The following is a 19,404-nucleotide window of genomic DNA, read 5'->3' as shown; positions in this document are numbered from 1 at the left end:
CTTCTGGCCATTATAACTAAGGCTGCTATGAACATAGTGGAGCATGTGTCCTTGTTATATGTTGAAAATAAGGCCATGTCTTGGACATTAGAGTATAAAGAACACATTGGACTGTAATGGAAGGGCAGAATCTTAGCACTTCCAGAAACTATGGGATACTCATTGCAGTTCTAAGCATTGCATAATAGATTCCAGCAGATAAGTAAGGTCTTGCAAGGTGTAGAATGAGTGAGTAAGAGCCATGGAAGGGTTCATTAAGACTGATGTTCTGGAAAGCTAAATGACCTCCTGCCTCAGTTGACCTGTGCTGGTCTATGTTTGCCCTGCACAGCACAATTACTCAGCTAGTTATAACAGGCTGAAAGACCCTGGTGGCATCTTCTCCTGGTGGGTTGAGGACCCTGTTTCCTAAAATTAGCCCCCTCATCACTATGAATGTTAGTCTTGCTAATGGATGCAAATCCAAAGCTGCTCACTTTCCCACTATGTGATTGAGAGCTAGTGGATGTGACATCATTGATCTGAACAAATAAGTCACCTGCTCACCCACACACTCTCCCCTGCTGTATTTAAGGATAAATAGTAGAATTTCTTTATTACTCTGAATGACTATGCCAGCCAAGGGTAGAGGTGCTGTTTTATTTATCAAATCCACTGTCTGTTTGATTCTAGAAGCAAATTTAGATAATTATCACCATATGAACCAGTAAAAAAGTAAATAAATTTAATGAAATGAAAGAAAATGAAGAACAGAATTTCAAATTTAAATGTCCACATTGATTATATAACTTAAGGGTTCTGCCTTATATAGTATGCCAGCTTATGAATACAGCCCATTCACATCTATCTCTATCTATCTATCTATCTATCTATCTATCTATCTATCTATCTATCTATCTATCTATCTATCTGCCTATTATCTATCTTATTTGAATCTTGATAAAAATAAAATCCTGTTTTGTAGATGAGAACATAGTGGTTATGTTAAAGTTGTGTGAACAGCTTTTGTGGGATAAAACAAACATATGTAATTTGTGTTTCTGGAGGTGAATGTGTAATATACTTTAGTAGCCAAAAACTGAAGACAGGAAAGGTTGCAAAATGGAATAGAACAGATCTCTACTGGAATGTTACATTTAAATGTGTTATAATGGCATATGTGTAACCTGTCTATCAACTTCATTTCTAGTTTACAAACAAGAAATATAGGCATCACAGTATTTTGACAAGATTTAAATTATGTAAGGTATAAGAAGTACAGACATACAGTAGGGATTCCACAAATAATAGTTCAAACAAAACCAGAGTAGTTTAAGCAAACAGAGCTCTTAGGAGAAAACTAGAAAAAACACTGCAGTCTGACATCACAAATTTAATGTGCAAAATGTATTTACTGTATATATAAGTATATATTTTTTCTTTTTTTATCAGTGTGCATCTTGCTCTATAAAATGCTGTATGATGTATTCTTAAAATCTGATTTATCTGTACTGTACACCTTAATTACTCCGATATTGTTATTGCACCAAAAGTGATCTTTAAATCAACTGTGTCTGCTCCCTTTAATGCGAAGTTATTCTTCACTGATCTTTTAATATGCATAAGCGCATTCCTAAGTCCCTATGGTACATCATAGGGTACAAATAACCTAATGAAGAAATCATTTTAATCTGTGTTTGTCTCCTCATTTTCTTAACTTTGCTTTAGGAGAGAATAAAATTTTGACTAGAAAACAGCTTCTTCCATATTTTTTGTGATTAAAAATGCATTTAATTTTTGTGTTTGTGTTTCAAAAACACAGAGGAACAATATTCTTGATGCCAAGTTAATGAACTTGAGAATTTCTCTGAACCCAGAAATGTATGTTTTTAGCATTCTTGGTATGGTTTCTTATTAACTGAATGGAATTTTTACTTCCTTTTTATAGCTGCAATATAAGCTTGGCTCAACCAGTCTTTGAGAAAACCCAGCGTACTGATAATACATTAAATTATTTTCAGTGATAGCTTTTGTCCATTGCAGTACTAAGAAATTTAAGATGACCTCAACTTTCTGACTTTTTTTTTATGAGAACAAGTACTGTTGTCTGAAGTACAAAGGTTGTTTTTCACTGTGACTATTGCTTCCCTGGATTCATCATTTTTCTCCCAAGGAAGTACACAAACCAATACAAAGAATTTTATCATAGAGTTAGATTGCTACATGGAAAAATCATGAGGTGGGCCTCCCTGTCTTCAACTACACTCCTCTCCAGGCCACTTAGTTCACTCTGACTGTTACAAGCTGTTTTCTACTGATTTTCCCCCATATTTATAATAATCAGGAGGTGATCTTTCAAGATTTGTAAGTATTAAGTATAAGTGAATTCACATAGTAATCTTACCTACTTATAAACTTATACTAGCAATACTATGTATATTTTTGGTAGACCTATACATGTTACATCTTTGATATTTAAAACTAATTTGTCTCAGTAGCACTACAGTTACTAGAAATGTCAAGCTGAAGACATTTTATAACCTGTCCTCTTGCAATGGATCATCTAAAAGGCATGTTCCAGCACATTGCGGGTTTGTATAAATGGAGTTTGACATTCTGCCATGTATTGCGACCATGATTCCTCTGATCTACCCAGAACACTCCTACACCATGATGTTGACAAATCTAAAATTGGACCTATGACATTTTCCTTCTGCTTACTCATAAAACCGCTTGCTTAACCTCTTCAGCAATTGTACTTCCTGAAATGTTTCCCTGAGTGGTTTGAAGCTTCTGTCTAAACTAAGTCTGCATTGTTAAGTTTTTGCAAACTAAAAGTTCTGATAGTAAAATCTACCTTACCACCAATAACCTACTTTCCCCTGTCTCTATAAAGCTTTATAATTGTAAAACTACATATTTTTTTCTTCTTTCCTTCTTGGTTTCTGAGGCATGCCTTTTCTGCATAGCCCTAGCTCTCTTGGAATTTGCTCTGTAGACCAAGCTGATCTCAAAGCCAGAAATTTGCCTACCTCTGCCTCCTTAGTGCTAGAATTAACGGCATAAGAGCCACCACTGCCAGACAATAAGTTAATATTTTCAATCAGTTATCCAGACCTCAAGTATGGAAGGAGATAGTTTTCTAAGTCTTGTTATGAGATGATACAGTTTTCTATACTGTAGAAATGCCTTCTACATTATAGAAAGTTCCTCTGCTGAATTAAACTTTAATTTTGAACAGGAATTAGATGCAGTTCTACATTATTTTATCAAGATTACCTATATACATATAAAATTATAGCTTGAAGATTATGAAGCAATTGTTTTACTAACATGAACAGTCAATAGATGAACACATGCCGAAATTTCACTTGTTCTGTCTGGTAGGCATAACTCACAGTGCCTGCTTTAATCTAATTGTATAATTTAATAGTGGTTCTAGAATCGTTTAAGATATTACAAACTTTATACTTTTTTGTTGAAATAGATTTTTGTTTGCTTGTTTCTTTGTTTTTGTTTTGTATCTGAGCATGGGTTTAAGTGTATCATTGCAATACCCAAATGGGCATGTGTGTGAGGGATTCCTGGAGCTAGACCTATAGGCAGCTGTGAACTGTCTGATGCAGATGTTATAACCAAACTCATGTTCCCTTCAGGAGAAATACTATGTTTTAAATGCTGACCTCTCATTCCATCCCTCACCACATTTAATAAATTCTAGAATCTAGAAACGAATCAACTTTCTAGATATTTGAAACAGTAACTCAACTGATCTAAATTCTTTTCTTCTAACTTGGAATTCAGTTCCAATTCCTTTCAGGTTTGAAGGCAAAAAAAAAAAAAAAGTTGGCTTGGAAATGAATCTATTACACCTTAAAACTTGTACTTATCCATTACAAAGTTAAGTAAGTCTTAAAATTTAGTTAATAACTGGAATTTCTTTTTATTGGGGCTATTTCTAAAATCACCCTAACAGCCTGGTAGTCTAACAACTAACTCAGTGTGATTTTTTTTCATAAAATATATTCTATCTGTAGCTTTCTCTCCTTCTACTCCTCACACTTAATCCCATGTTTAAATACAGCCATCAGTCACTCCTTAGAAAACAAATAGGAATCTAAGAGATAATAACATAATATGATAAAAGAAAAACAAACTAATTAGAATAGAACAAAACAAACTGAAAGAGTCCCCCAAGAGCACAAAAAACAGATATAGATACAAATACCCACTTATTTGCACACTCAGAAATCTCATGAAAACACAAAACTGGAAACCATGCTTAACAAACAAAGGATCTGTAGAGTAACAAACAAGTAAAAATAAAAATAAAAAGGAAAAAAAATCCCTGACAAAACATTACAAGACAAGGAACTTCCAATGATGCTAATGAGTTCATTTTCTATTGACATCTACTGCTGGGCATTTAGTCTACTCTTAATAGTAGATTGCTTGTATCAGTTAGATTCCACTGGAGAAAAATAATTTTTCATTAGCAAGTGGTTATCAATTGATGAATATATCTGGATTTTGGATGGGGGGGGGCATTTATCTACTGTAAAGACCAGTACAAGACCTATGCATGCTGCCACTGTTGCTGTGACCTCATGTGTATGTTTCACTCTGCCACATTTAGAAGGCATTGTCTTGGTCCCCTTCATCTACTCTGACTCTTACATAAATCTGACTTGTCATTTACAGGGTTCCCTGAGACCCAAGAGGAGGGATTTGATGGAGTAATCCCATTTAGACCTATGTGTCCTGAAGTCTCTTATTCTCTTCACAATATCTCTAATCTGCTGCAGGAAGAAATATATCTGATGATGGTTGAGCAAAACATGAATCTATGAGTATAGCAGAATATCATTATAAGTCATTTTATTTGTAGATTCCTTTTATAGAACAGTAGAATCTGATGTTCCCCAGACTGACCACTACTATTAGTTGAAGAAGCTGCATTTTCATTTCAATGTGTATTTCTGGATTCTTTATTTAAAAATTATGTGTCCAAAGGTGGACTTATGTCTGGTTCTTCAGTTAGAGTTCATTGCTCCATCTGTCTTTATTTTGCCAACAACATACAGTTTTTATAACTAATAGCTCTATAGTACATTTAAGGTCAGAGATGGTATATATATCAGACATGGTTATATATACACATACATACATATATATGTATCTCTCAGTTATGTGATTATTCAAGAGTGTTTTAGCTATCCTTAGCTATTCTATTTTGGTTTGATTTGGTTTGGTTTGGGGTGTGTGTCTGTCCAAATTTAGCTAAAATTATCCTTTCAAGATATTTGAAGAAATGTTTTGGAATTTTGATATGAATTTATTGAATCTATAGATTGCTTTTGGTAGGACTGCCAGTTTTACTATATTAATCCTACCCATTCCTGAGTATGAGATTCCATCTTCTAATATCTTCTTTAATTTATTTCTTCAATATTTACAAGATTTTATTCCTCAAGTCTTTCACTTTGGTGGTTTAAATTACCCCAATATATTTTAATTTTTTGAGGCAATTCTGAAATGTTTTTGTCTTAGGGTTTTATCGCTGTGAGGAGACATCATGACCATGGCACTCTCTTATAAAGGGAAACATTTAATTGGGACTGGCTTACAGTTTCAGAGGTAGGTTTAGTACATTACTGTCATTGCAGGAAACCTGGGAGTATGCAGGCAAACGTGATGCTGGAGAAGGAGCTGAGATTTATACATCTTGATCTATAGGCCACAGAAGGAGACTGAGTGTCGTACTGGGTATTACTTGAGCATAGGGGAGTTCAAAGCCTGCCTTCACAGTGATGCATTTCCTCCAACAAGGCTATAACTACTCCAACAAGGTCAATCCTCCTAACAGTGCCACTGCATATGGGCCAAGCATTCAGACACATGAGTCTGTGTGGTCATAGCTATTAAAACTGCCACAGTCTGTTTCCCTGACTTATTTTCACTTATCATTTGTATGAAAATGGCTCCTGAGTTTTGTGAGATATTTGTATCTAGATACTTTGATGAAAGTGTTCATCAGCTGTATGAGTTTCCGGGTGGAATTTTTAGGAACACATATGTATACTATCATATCGTCTGCAAATAAAGTTACTTTCTTTTCATTATTTTATTATTACTTTTATTTTTTACAGCACAGTCATTGCCCCCCTCCTAGTGTGCCCTCAAAACCATTTCTCATTCCTCAGTCCTCCTGTCTCCAAGAGAATGCTTCCCCTCTGCCAGGCCTCCCCACTTCCTGAGGCCTCAAGTCTCTGAAGGATTAGGCACATCTTCTCCCAGTGAGACCAGACCAGGTAGTCCTCTGCTGTATATGAGTCAGGGGCCTCAGAACAGCTCATGTATGTTGCATGATTGGTGGCTCAGTGTTGAGACTGCTGGTCTTCCTATGGGGTTGCCCTTCTCTTTTCCTTCTTCAATCCTTTCTAATTCAACCACAAGATTCCCTGACTTTAGTTCAACGGTTCGATGTAAGTTTCTGCACCTGTTTCAATCAACTGCTAAGAGGACAGCTCCTGTTGGAAGCAAATCACAGCAACAGTGATAGTGATCAGGTCTCCGCTTGGAACTGGATCTCAATTTAGGCAGGTCACTGGACTGCCTTTCCCTCAGTCTCTTCTCCATTTTTGTCCTTGTAATTCTTTTAGACAGGAACAATACTGGGTCAGAATTTTTGACTGTGGGATGGTAACCCCATCCCTCACTTGAAGCCCGGTCTTTCTGCTGGAGCTGAGCTCTATAAGTTCCCTCTCCCCACTGTAGGGTATTTTCATCCAAAGTCTCTCCTTTTGAGTTCTGAGAATCCCTCACCTTCCAGGTCTCTGGTACATTCTAGAGGGTCGCCCTACCACCCCCCTTCCAAAGTTGCAGATTCCCATTCATTCTGCTGCCTCTCAGGGATTTTCTTGTTTCTTCTGCCCCCACTCCTTATCATAAACCCCCTTCTCCCCCTCCACCTAGCTCCTTTCATCTCTCTGCCTCCCATGATTGTTTTCTTCTACCTTCCAAGTAGGACCAGAGCCTCCTCACTTGGACCATTCTGGTTGTTAAACTTCTTGAGTTCTATGGATTGTATCTTAGGTATTCTGTACTCTTTTAAACTAATGTCCTCTTATTAGTGAGTACATACCATGCATGCCCTTTTGGGTGTGAGTTACCTCACTCAGGATGATATTTTCTAGTTCCATCCATTTGCCTGCAAAACTCATGATATCCTCCTTATTAATAGCTGAATGGCATTCATTCCATTGTGTAAATGAACCACATTTTCTGTAAACATTCTTCTATTGTTGGACATCTGGGTTGTTTCCAGCTTCTGGGTATCAGAGATAAGGCTGCTATGAACACAGTGGAACATGTGCGCCTGTGGTATGGTGGGGCATCTTTTGGGTGTATGCCCAGGAGTGGTACAGCAGGGTCTTCAGGTAGAACTATTTCCAAATTTTCTGATGTCCCACCAAATTGATTTCAGAGTGGTTGTACCAGTTTGCATTTCCCCCAGTAATGGAGGAGTGTTCCTCCTTTTCCACATCCTTGCCAACATGTGCTGTCACCTGAGTTTTTTATCTTAGTCATTCTGATTTGTGTAAGGTGGAATCTCAGGATCATTTTGATTTGCATTTTTCTGATCACTAAGAACTTGGAACACTTCTTTAAATGCTTCTTGGCCATTAGAGATTCCTCTGTTGTTACTTCCCTGTCTAGCTCTATATCCCATTTTTGATTGGGTTGTTTGGGTTTTTTTGGAGGTTAGCTTCTTGAGTTCTTTATATGTTTTGCATATTAGCCCTCTATCAGATGTGGGGTTAGTGAAGATTTCCCCCAATCTTTAGGTTGCTGATTTGTCCTATTGACTAGGTCCTTTTCCTTACAGAATGTTTCCAGTTTCATGTATCAATTCTTGATTTAGAGCCTGAGCCATTGCAGTTCTGTTTAGGAAATTTCCCCCTTGCCAATGAGTTTGCAGCTCTTTCCCACTTTCCTTCTATTAGGTTCAGTGTATCTGGTTTCATGCTGAGGTCCTTGATGAACTTGGACTTGCGCTTCCTGCAAGGTGACAAATAGGGATCTATTTTCACTTTCTACGTAATGACTTCCAGTTAGTCCAGCAACATTTATTGAAGACTCTTTTTTTCCACTGAATATTTTTAGATTCTTTGTCAAAGATCAGGTTCCATAAGTGTGTAGTTTTATTTCTGGATCTTCAATTCTATTCCATTGATCAACTTCTCTGTATCTGTATCAATACCATGCAGGTTTATCCTAGTTGTTCTGTAGTGCAGCTTGAGGTCAGGGATGGTGATTCCCAGAGAAATTCTTTTATTTTTAAGTACTGTTTTTGCTACCCTGGGTTTTGTGACTTGACCCATTTTTTTTTTCATTCTGTAGTGAGTTAATTAGTTTCTGTAAATTTATAAGCTTTCTTTTGTTTCTATCATTGCTGATGTCTACCTTTAATCTGTGATGGTCAGATAGGACTCATGGTGGTTTGGGGTTTTTTTGTTTTGTTTTGTTTTGTTTTGTTTTGTTTTGTTTTGTTTTGTTTTGTTTTTGTATCTGTTGAGACTTTCTTAGTGTCTGAGTATTGGTCAATTTTCAAGAAAGGTATGTGAACTGATGAGAAAAAGGTGTTTTGTGTTTGTGTGTGTGTGTGTGTTTATTGTTTAGGTGAATTTTCTTTAAATATCTGTTAGGAGCATTTGGTTTATGATGTCAGTTAGATCCAAAATTCTTTGTCTAAATATCCTGTCTGTTGAAGAGAGTGCATTACTAAAGTCACCCAGTATCAATGTGTGGGTCTATATGTTATTTAACTTATCATAGTGTTTCTTTTATGAACTTGGGTGCTGAAGTATTTGGTGCATAAATGTTAAGAGGTGCCGTGCCCTTTAGTGGGTTTTTCTTTTGACAAGTACTTAGTGTCTTTTTTATCTCTTCTGATCAATTTTGATTGAAAGTGCATTTTGTCAGATATTAAAAATGACCATGCTAGCTTGCTTCTTAGGTCCATTTGCTTAGGATATATTTTCCTTTTCTTTTACTCTGAGGTATTATCTATCTCTGGGTTGATGTTTCTCTGATGCAATAAAAGATAGATCCTGTTTTCTCATCCAGTATATTAGTTTGTGTCACTTTATTGGTACACTCAAACTGCTGATGTACAAAATTATTAATAAACACTGTTTATGGATTCCTGTTATTTTGTTCTTATGGCTTGTCTGTGTGTGTGTGTGTGTGTGTGTGTGTGTGTGTGTTCCTTTTTAATATGCTGGTTTCTTTGGTTGTTTATTTTTTATGGTTTATTAACTGTAGTTAACCTTCCCAGGTTAAAGTTTTCCTTCTAGCACCCTCTGAAGGACTAGTCAAATACTGCTTAATTTTCTTTTATTTCTGAGTGTCTTTATTTCTCCATAAGTGATTGAATGTTTTGCTGGGTATGGAAGGCTGAAATGGCATCTGTGGTTTCTTAGAACTTGGAGAACATTCATAGGCATTTGAAGTCCCTCCCTCTGATAACTAATTTGTTATTCTAATATATCTGCCTTTGTATATTATTTGATCTTTTCCTTTTGTAGCATTTAATATACTTTCTTTGTTTTGTATGCTTATTATTATTTTTATTATTGAGTGCTGCGGAAACCTTTTTTTCTATTCCACTCTATTTGGTGGTATTCTGAATGCTCCTTGTTTCTTGAAAGGCACCTCATTCTTTATATTTTTAAGTCATAAAAAATTTACTAAATTCCAACCATGAGTTTCTCACTGTTTTCTGTACTCAATATCTATATATCTAGAAATATTTCTTATTATCTAGTTTTTCTTGGTTCATGATTGTCCATACTCATTGTTAATCTTTATATGTTCCATTAAATAACATATGATATGGATGTGTATGAATTTAATGTATGCATTGTTTTCACCATTATTATAGACCTGGAATTAAAGAAAGACTAAATTCCACCTATGGGGTTGCAGTTCCCTTTAGCTCCTTGGGTACTTTCTCTAGCTGCATTTGTATCAAAAGATGGCCTAGTCGGCCATCACTGGAAAGAGAGGCCCATTGGACTTGCCAACTTTATATGCCCCAGTACAGGGGAATGCCAGGGCCAAGGGGTGGGGGTGGGTGGGTGGGGGACTGGGGGGGGGAGTGTATTGGGGACTTTTTGGATAGCATTGGAAATGTAATTGAGGAAAATACCTAATAAAAAAAAAGAAAGACTAAATTCTTAAATTAATTTGACAATTTCTGTTTAATAAAGCTATAAACTCTAAATTTAATAAAATGTCTTTACCTTTTGCTTTTTGCATTTCTACCTATCTTTGAGTTCACCAGCTTCTTGGCCATTCAGACTTAACTAATATCACTGGAAGTTACTTGATCTAAATTATTTGGGTGGAGCTTTTGTAGGATCTCACTCTAATTCCTTAACTCTGGAAAATTCATCATTTCTATTTGTGTCATTCCAGAACACTCCTTGCCTAATCAGGTGTACTAAGCTGTCAATCATCTGCAATCTACAGGTGTGCATATTTTAACAGACAATTGGGTTTGCTTCTACCCAGATTACCTGAACCACTGTGTTAATATTTATTATAACCACATGATTTATGATTTGAAATAGCTATTTTCACCTTATTAAGCTGGTCTGAAAGTTTTGCCATATTCATATTTATGAGCAAAAAATGCATTATTTCCTGATGTTTATGGCAATAAATGATATTTAAATAAAGTTATTCAATGCTGAAAGTTTGTATTTAATTTTTAAAATCTGTCGGTTTTTAATTTTTTTTGGCACTTAGGCTAAGCAAAATTTTATTTTCTATTATATGTAATTAAATAAGGTATACTTTAACATATTATTAGATAAACTTTAGAACATAGATGACTACATTGGTTGATGAAGGTTTTATTATAGTCATTCTTCCCATCTAACAAAAATCTTTTATTATTCAATTACTAATAATATATAAGAATGAAGATTAACACACTTCAATCCTTTCTAAATTATTTGAATGCTTTTCTAAAGTTCCTATGCTGAACCATAGTAAAATTTATCAAGTAACTTTCAAACTCTATTGGTACAATTTTCTGTATTAGTCATTTCTGCTGTAACCTATAATCAAAGCTGAAAATACAAAAGGGCCTATCACAACATCATTTCTTTTAAAGCAAGCATTGTAAGGAAAAGTATGGTGTATGGTAGTCACACAGAAAGACTTTGCATTTGATTGAACATTGGTAAATAATGAAATCATCTTTCTTTTACCAGTAACTTCACAAAAGGGATAAATTTAAAGGTTGATTTTGTGCAGTTTGACAACTTTGAAAGAATGAGGACTTGGTAATTCAAAAACCAAAGTATAGAGATAAAATTAAGTGATGCAGTCTCTCAGTGTTAGCTGTTGTCGCTTCTTATTGTTAAATAAAATGGGAAAGAAAACCAGAGCACTGCAAATACAAGAGTTTTGAATTTTGGATATGACTACATTATACACATCTGAAGGCCCAGATATCAAATAGACTTTTTTACAGTAAAGTCGCTTCTGAGAAATAGTTTCGTTATCATTGTAGCTATAGCTTCATTAGTTTAAATAAATAAACAGGTCTTGCCTGCATGTATCTATGCTGATAAATTAAAACTTAATCTAACTATTCTTTTCAGAGTGTGAAGAAACTTGGGATTCCTGTGTCAAATGCAAAGCACTATTCAGAGAAAACAGAATAACAATTCTTCAAGATATGAAAAGTCTCAAATGAGACAGAGCTGATGAGGTGATTATTATAGAAGAGTTAGAGAGAATCTTGTTCTTCAGCCTAGTCTGATTTTAATCAAATTCACATTTTCAAATGAGTATGCAACTTTGTTGATCATTCTGATGAATTTAGTCACTGGAGGCTAGGTCCACATCTCTTTTATTTTCTTCTTATATCATTTACCTAATGACAGTATCAGTGACTTATCAAACATCTAAGAAGTAGACCTGAAGCACTGAGGCCTGGCTTACCTCAGCCTTCCCACACTCACCATTTATGAATAAAATACAAGGCAAACAAGTCAGGGTCCAACTTAAGATGTCATTTATTGCAACATAGTCACATCATCTTTCACACAGGGAACTATAAAAAAAGAGGTAACTCAGACATTTTGAATAAGTACAACATAATTTTGCAATTCACATGAGCATCTTACTATTTGAGAGCTATTATGTAATACTGAGAGAAGTTTTATAATACTTTATATGATATATTAGATATTAATGTTGAGAAATCTATTTATTAGAGGCATATAACTTCTTATCACAAGTTATGGTAATAAAATGAATTTAGAAAGATATTTTGGCATTCATATTTATCCTACTGAGAATTTCACATATATAATATATTTTTTGATCATATTCACATTTTATACCAGTTTAACCCTGTTTAATTCTATTGACCCATTTTTCTTCCTTACATAATGAACTTTAGAATTTGAGCTACCACGTTTAATTATAACTGTTACTTGTATGAAAATGAGTTCCAGATTATTTTCTGGAGAATGGGAAACTTACGAGTGGCTACAGTACTGGAAAAAAACAAACAAAAAAAAAAAAAACCAAAAAAACCAAAAACGATAGCCTTTTCCTATCACCCTTAACTGCAATAACACCTCAGTGAGTGGTAGGCCTCACAAGGCCTTCGCCATCCACAATGGAACACTGTTGGGCCAATCTTGTTCAGGTCTTAACAGGTATACAGGTGTATATATATGAGGGGAATGACCATGTCCTAACCAAATGAAAGGTAGTTTCTAAACTGTGTACATGTTAAAAGACAGAATAATCTTTTGATAAGCCTATTCTTATGTATCTGATTCTAGTGTATTTTATGCATAGTTAAATACCAAAATATGTAAGTACAATAAATTAATTTATTAAAATGCAAAAATCATATTCTTAATTTAGTGGTAAGAGTTATGACCACATAAGACTCAATTTCTTTAAGGATGAAGTCAATATAATTAGCATATAATTTTATAGAAAAAAATGATTAAATGTGTACTATGCAATTTAAACCATTAATTATACAGAAAATTGTGGCTTTATATTTATTATATTTAGCTGGTGGTTCATCAACATGTAAGTGTAACTGACCAGGTATATCTGCCTGACAAATCTGGACAATGTAGTTATAATTTAAACTGGCATTTATGGTGTATATTCCATGTCCCGCACATTATGCCTAATCTAAAACATTCACTGTGTCTTGTCTTATTCAGGTTCAATCCACAGTAGAAATAAAGATCAATTTCTCATCTGTCTACTGTCTAAAATCACAGGGTTCTTTACAAATGAGGAGGCATTTTCCAAACTGATAATGAAGGACAGAATTATAGGTTAGTTAATAATTACATGAGAAAACGGGAAAGCAACTTAAGCACAGATGTTTATGAATTAACTGCGACTATTTCTCTAAATAGTAACATATTTTATAATTATACAAGGGGAAGAATATAAAATTATTAAGTATCACCACACTGAACTGCATTGCATCTATTTTACAATAACAGAATGAAAGAAAGCATAAGTTCAGATTCTTCATGCCTGCCTAGAAAAGGCATGCAGGTCTGGAGAAGAATATATCATTATATTTTCTTTTTGATAAACATGAGGAACACCGAACATAAAGACTGATAGATTTGTAGGTACAGGCCGACAGTATTTTGCATTTTGAAAATTTTATTATTATTATTATTATTATTAATTATATTTATAATCCAGCCATTGCCCTACCCCCTACCCCAGTTCCTCATCCCAGTTCTCCTCCACCTTGTCTCCAAGAGGAGGCTCTCTCACCACCACCATCACCCCTTGGAAGCTCAAGGATTAGGCACATCTTCTCTCACTGAGGACAAACCAGGCAGTCCTTTGCTATATATGTCGCCAAGGTCTCCGACCAGCTTTTATATGCAGCCTGGTTGGTGGTTCAGTGTCTGGGAGCTCCTAGAGGTTCAGGTCAGTTGAGACTGCTGGTCTTCCTATGGGATCGTATCCTCTTCTCCTCCTTCAATCCTTCCTCTATTTCAACCACAGGGTTCCCGGACTTCAGTCCAATGGTTGGATGTTAAGTATCTGCATCTGTCTCAGTCAACTGCTGGTTGGGCTTCTCAGAGGACAGCCCTGTGAGGCTCCTGTCTGTAAGCACATCGTAGCATCAGTAACAGTGTTGGGGCCTTGGTTTCTCCCCGTGAGGTGGATCCCAGAGTGGGGCACTGGATATGGGAAAATAAAGGGGTGGGAGACCCGCATCCTGCCAAAGCTTGGGTAGAGTGTGTGGAATCCCATGGAACCGCTGGGGACGGGTATTGGGCCTCACAGGCTGCAGGACCACACTTAGGGTGGTGGGGAAGGCGAAGTCTCAGTTCTTGAATACCACATACTGCACTGAAGGGGAAAGGGGGAGAGCTCTGGCAGTTTACCATGGTGATGAGAGTCTGGGTAGCTCAGGCTGCAAGCTCAGTGGGTGGCTTGGGTTGGCTGGCTGGTGGCCAGCCTGCAGTAGCTAGAGCACAGGAAGGCCTCCTGGCAGGAGGTTAGACACAGGTCTCTATGGCAAGAAGCCGGCTCTGTTGCTCCAGTATAGCAGATCTCGATGAGCAGAGATGGTCCATGATTTTAGAGCTTTATTGTAGAAAGGCAGAGAGAGGGAGAAGAATAGGGAAGTAGAAACCAGCCATGGCCACATGGAGAGAGTGAGGAAAAGAGGAAAAAGAAGAGGTGAGAGGTGACAAGAAAGAGAGCAAGAGCTTAAGGGAAAGAGGAGGGGCCAGCAGCCCCTTTTATAGTGGGCTGGGCTACCTTGCTTTTGCCAGGTTACGGTGGCGAGGAGCCTACCTGGCTATTGCCAGGTTAACTGTGGGGATGGATTCTAGCCAGAACACCAGGAGCTTGGGACATTGTCTACCTGACTGATAGTCACAGGATTATGGAGTTGAGGACTCGTGATGTCAGGCACCTATGTCTGGAATGTGGCTCACTGTTTCATCCCTTGTAGAGTTTTCTACGGGGGTCTCTGGAGTAAGCCCTGCTCAACCACAACACAGACTGCCTTTCATCATCCCATATCTCAGTTGGGCTGGTCATTGATTTTTTTCCTCAGTCTTTTCTCCATTTTTGTCCCTGCAGTTTTTTTAAACAGGAACACTTCTGGGTTAGAAATTTTGATGTGTGTTGGTAACACCATCCCTCCTCTTGAGGCCCTGTGTATCTACTGGAGGTGGACTCTTGAAGTTTCCTCTTCCCACTGTTAGGCATTTCAACTAAAATCACTCCCATTGAGTCCTGAGAGTCTTTCACCTCCCAGGTCTCTGGTACTTTCTAAAGCATGTGCCCACCTCCCACCTTCTGAGGCTGTAAATTTCCATTCATTCTGCTGTCCCTCTGGGCTTCTCTCCTGACCCCCCACCCATTCCTGTTCCCCTTTCCCCTCTCCCTACCCTCTCCATCCTGGATATTCTGTACTATTTTGGCTAATATCCACTTATTAGTGAGTACATACTATGTATGTCCTTTTGGGTCTGGGTTACCTCACTCAGGACGATATTCTCTAGTTCCATCCATATGCCTGCAAAACTCATAATGTCTTCATTCTTAATAGCTAAATAGTATTCTATTGTGTAAATGAATCACATTTTCTGTATTATGAACATAGTGGAACACGTGCTCCTGTGGCCTGGTGGGGCATCTTTTGGGTATATTCCCAAGAGTAGTATAGCTCTATCTTCTTGTAGGTCTATTTCTAATTTTCTATTCATTTATTCATTCATTCATTCATTCATTCATTTTTAGATATTTTCTTTATTTACATTTCAAATGCTATCCCCTTTCCTAATTTCCCCTCCGAAAATCCCCTCCCCCTGCTCCCCAACCTACCCACTCTCATTCCTGGTCCTAGAATAATTGTATACTGGGGCATAAAGCCTTCACAGGACCAAGGAACCTCCAGATTTATTTCCAGAGTGTTTGTACCAGTTTGTAATACCTCCCCAGGAATGGAAAAGTCTTCCTCTTTCTCCACGTCCTTCCCAGCATGTGCTTGTTACCTGAGCTTTTTGACTCCAGAATACCTCAGTTAAACCAGTCAGCTAGAGGTCAGAAATACACAGAAAGGGTGAGTTTACTCAGCAATAAATCTCAGAGGCTGAAAGCATTCCAGGACTAGGTTGGGAGACAAAGAATGGAAAGTGAAACTTTCAAGGTCCAGGCTTGGAGAAGATTTGACTTGTAGGGAGGGTAGAAACTTCCAGAGCTAGGCCGAGGTATACAACATGGAAAGAAACATTCTAGACTCAGGTCAAGCTATGTATTTGCATCTCATCCCTTCATCAGAGGAATTAAAAGTTACTTTCACAGTTAGTAGAACACTAGATGGGGTTATGTAATCCTAGACTCAGAGTCAGTATTTGGAGAAAACTATAAACATGACTGCAGCATGGATTTCTCTCTTCCAATGTTACTTGCTGATCACAGTGTAATAGGTTAACCAACCCATGCTTCCGTACATAGCTCGTGACACAGCCTAACTCCCAATGTAAAGTGGGATAGTGATATCTACTATGTAGGCATGAGGGCAGAAAGGAAAAGACTAAACTCCAGAACTTTGCTTGCAAAAGAAGTAAACTGTTATAGAGACAGATCAAAGAGCCAGTGTTATCATGACTGCTGTAGGTAGTTTTTAATCTTTGAGAATTTCATACAACCATACAATGATTTTGGTCATATTCACATAGCTCCCCCCCCCCAGCTTCAAGGTATACATGACACCCAACTCTCAACATTATATCTCAACATTATATCTGCTGATTTATTTATTTATTATTTTTAACCCATCTACATTCTTAAAGAAAACTGAAAGATCAACTAGGGTTTGAACCTCATAAGGCCTTTCTCCCTCCAGGATGGAATGTTGAGTGTTTTGATATTTTTGCAGGTCTTGTGTAAATAATCCTACCTCTGAGGTCATGAATATAGCATCCCTGTCCTGTTTAGAAGACAGTTTTTTGATCTGTTCTTTTTAATATCTGGCTTTTGCAATCATTAGTCCCTCTTTTCCATTGTGTTTCCTGAGTCTTAGTGGGATGAAGCATAAAAATGATATCCTATTTCTAGCTAAGCACACCACATAAATTTATTCTCTGTTCTTGACCGGTTGTGAATTTGTCTTAACTACTATGCCCTGCACGAAGAAATTTCTCTGACAAGGGTCTAAGAACTGCACTGATCTATACGTACAAAGATGTGTGTTTAGAAGGCCATTTGATACTGATCCAAACAAAACCACAGTAATCTATTCTCTCCTAGGGTCAACAAACTTCCCAGCTGTGGGTTCTAAGGTCAGATTGACAGTACCAGGCACATGTGTACTCCTTTAAAAACACCCTGAAAAACAATCAAAACCAGGTTGTTTACCCCATAGTATTTCTGACACCATTGCACTTGTATCTGGCTAGATCATGATTCATGGATTTTGTTAATCAGCATACATACTGCTGTGATAGTAAAATTAAAGATGAAATTTGAATTAAATAAATGGAATTGAAGTATAATATATGTAAGAATTTCAATAGTTCTCATGGGTATTATGAAATAACTGGAAAGCCCAAGGTTCCCAAAAGCTAAGCTTTTTTTTTTTTTTTTGGTTTTTCAAGACAGGGTTTCTCTGTGTAGCCCTGGCTGTCCTGGAACTCACTTTGTAGACCAGGCTGGCCTCGAACTCAGAAATCCGCCTGCCTCTGCCTCCCAAGTGCTGGGATTAAAGGCGTGCGCCACCACCGCCCGGCAAGCTAAGCTTTTAAAACAATTTCTGTAACCATTTTTCCCTGAGTAATTTAATTCTTTTATTTTATTTTCAAGATTATAATGTAATTACCAAATTCCTTCCTTTACTGCCCTCCCTCTACTATCCTCTTGCATATCTCTTAAAATTCTTAAACTCTTTAACACCAGGATCATAAGCATCTAAAATTGTATAAAAATCAAATATTCATTCATAATAAATAATGAAGAAAATTTATTTTAAAATAATTCTTTGCTATACCTATATTTGCCATTTATTAAAGACAGCACATTTACACATGACTGTGATGGGTAAGCTTGTTCATTTTTCCATAAAGAATTACATTTTGCGTAAACATTTACTGTTGCATGGCATCTGATATTTTGATTTTATAATTACGAATGCTGAGAACATCAGATTGCATAACTATTTAGTGCAAAATGTTATAAGTATGTTTTGGTCATTTCAGAAATTGTTCAAATTTACATCTTAATCTCAAGCTAAAATTTATTTTGTAATTTTTTTGGAAACTCAAGTTAGCAAATCAAAAAAAAGTATTCAAAATGAAGTATTATATATCTGAAGATAAAGGAATCTGATGCTTATTTACAGAAAAATGATGCTTAGAAATTATTATAAGTCATTATGTTATTTTATGGGCTAGAAAAACACTACCCATTGTAACAGAGTAATCTCTAGTCTATGTATTTTTGGCAGTATCTTGGGCATTACCTTTATGACAAAATATACACTGTAATGTGCATACATTCAGTCTTCTTTATAAAGGCTGAAGTGAGGTCACTCCATGCAAACCAACCAGGGTGTCAGGAGCACCTTAGATTCATTAAGCTTTTATTTTGAATTAATTCTTGGTTACTGAACTTTCAAAGACCTTATAGTTGTGTTAATTTTTCATAATCTACATATTCAATTATATGATCCCATGAGGGGAATTTACCATAGTTTTAGCTGTTGGGCCTTCAAGAAGTAATGCCTTCACCAGACAGTCTTTATATTACGAACTGGAGCATGGACTGTGTCCAGCATCATAATATGACCATTCCTTAAAATTACATATAACCTGCCTTTTCTTCCTTCTGACCCTCTTTGTTCTGTATATAGAAATTCAGATACATTTACACATGAAGAGAAAAATTTGTATTTATATGTAGATGTGTATTAATTCTGTCATGTAAATAATCAATGAAAATCAGCACTAGTTCTGATAATGTCACATACTAACTAATTATCTTAAGTTACCTGGAATGTTTACCTATAGCATTATAATGAGGGATATTATAACAGAAAGACAAGAAGAAAGCATGTTGATACAGCATTGGAATCAAGCACATTTAATACCCTGCTATTAGATTGATAATGCATATTAGCATTGTATGTGAAGCGTGAGGAATCATTCAGTAAAGATAATCACTTGACTTCAGTTTTCTTAGTAAAGAGGATTGTTTGAACTTTATTTAAGACAGGGTTTCATAGGCATGTTTGACTTCTATAAATTCTCTTGTCTATGTCTCTTTCTCTTCTGCATGTATGTTACCTGTGTGAATGTTTGTGTGTGTGTGTGTGTGCCTATGTCT

Source organism: Mus caroli, unplaced genomic scaffold, assembly GCF_978045245.1.
Source record: "Mus caroli unplaced genomic scaffold, Mus_caroli_1 scaffold_2, whole genome shotgun sequence".
NCBI lineage: Eukaryota > Metazoa > Chordata > Mammalia > Rodentia > Muridae > Mus > Mus caroli.
The sequence above is the reverse complement of the archived record's forward strand: the minus strand, read 5'-3'. Positions refer to the sequence as shown.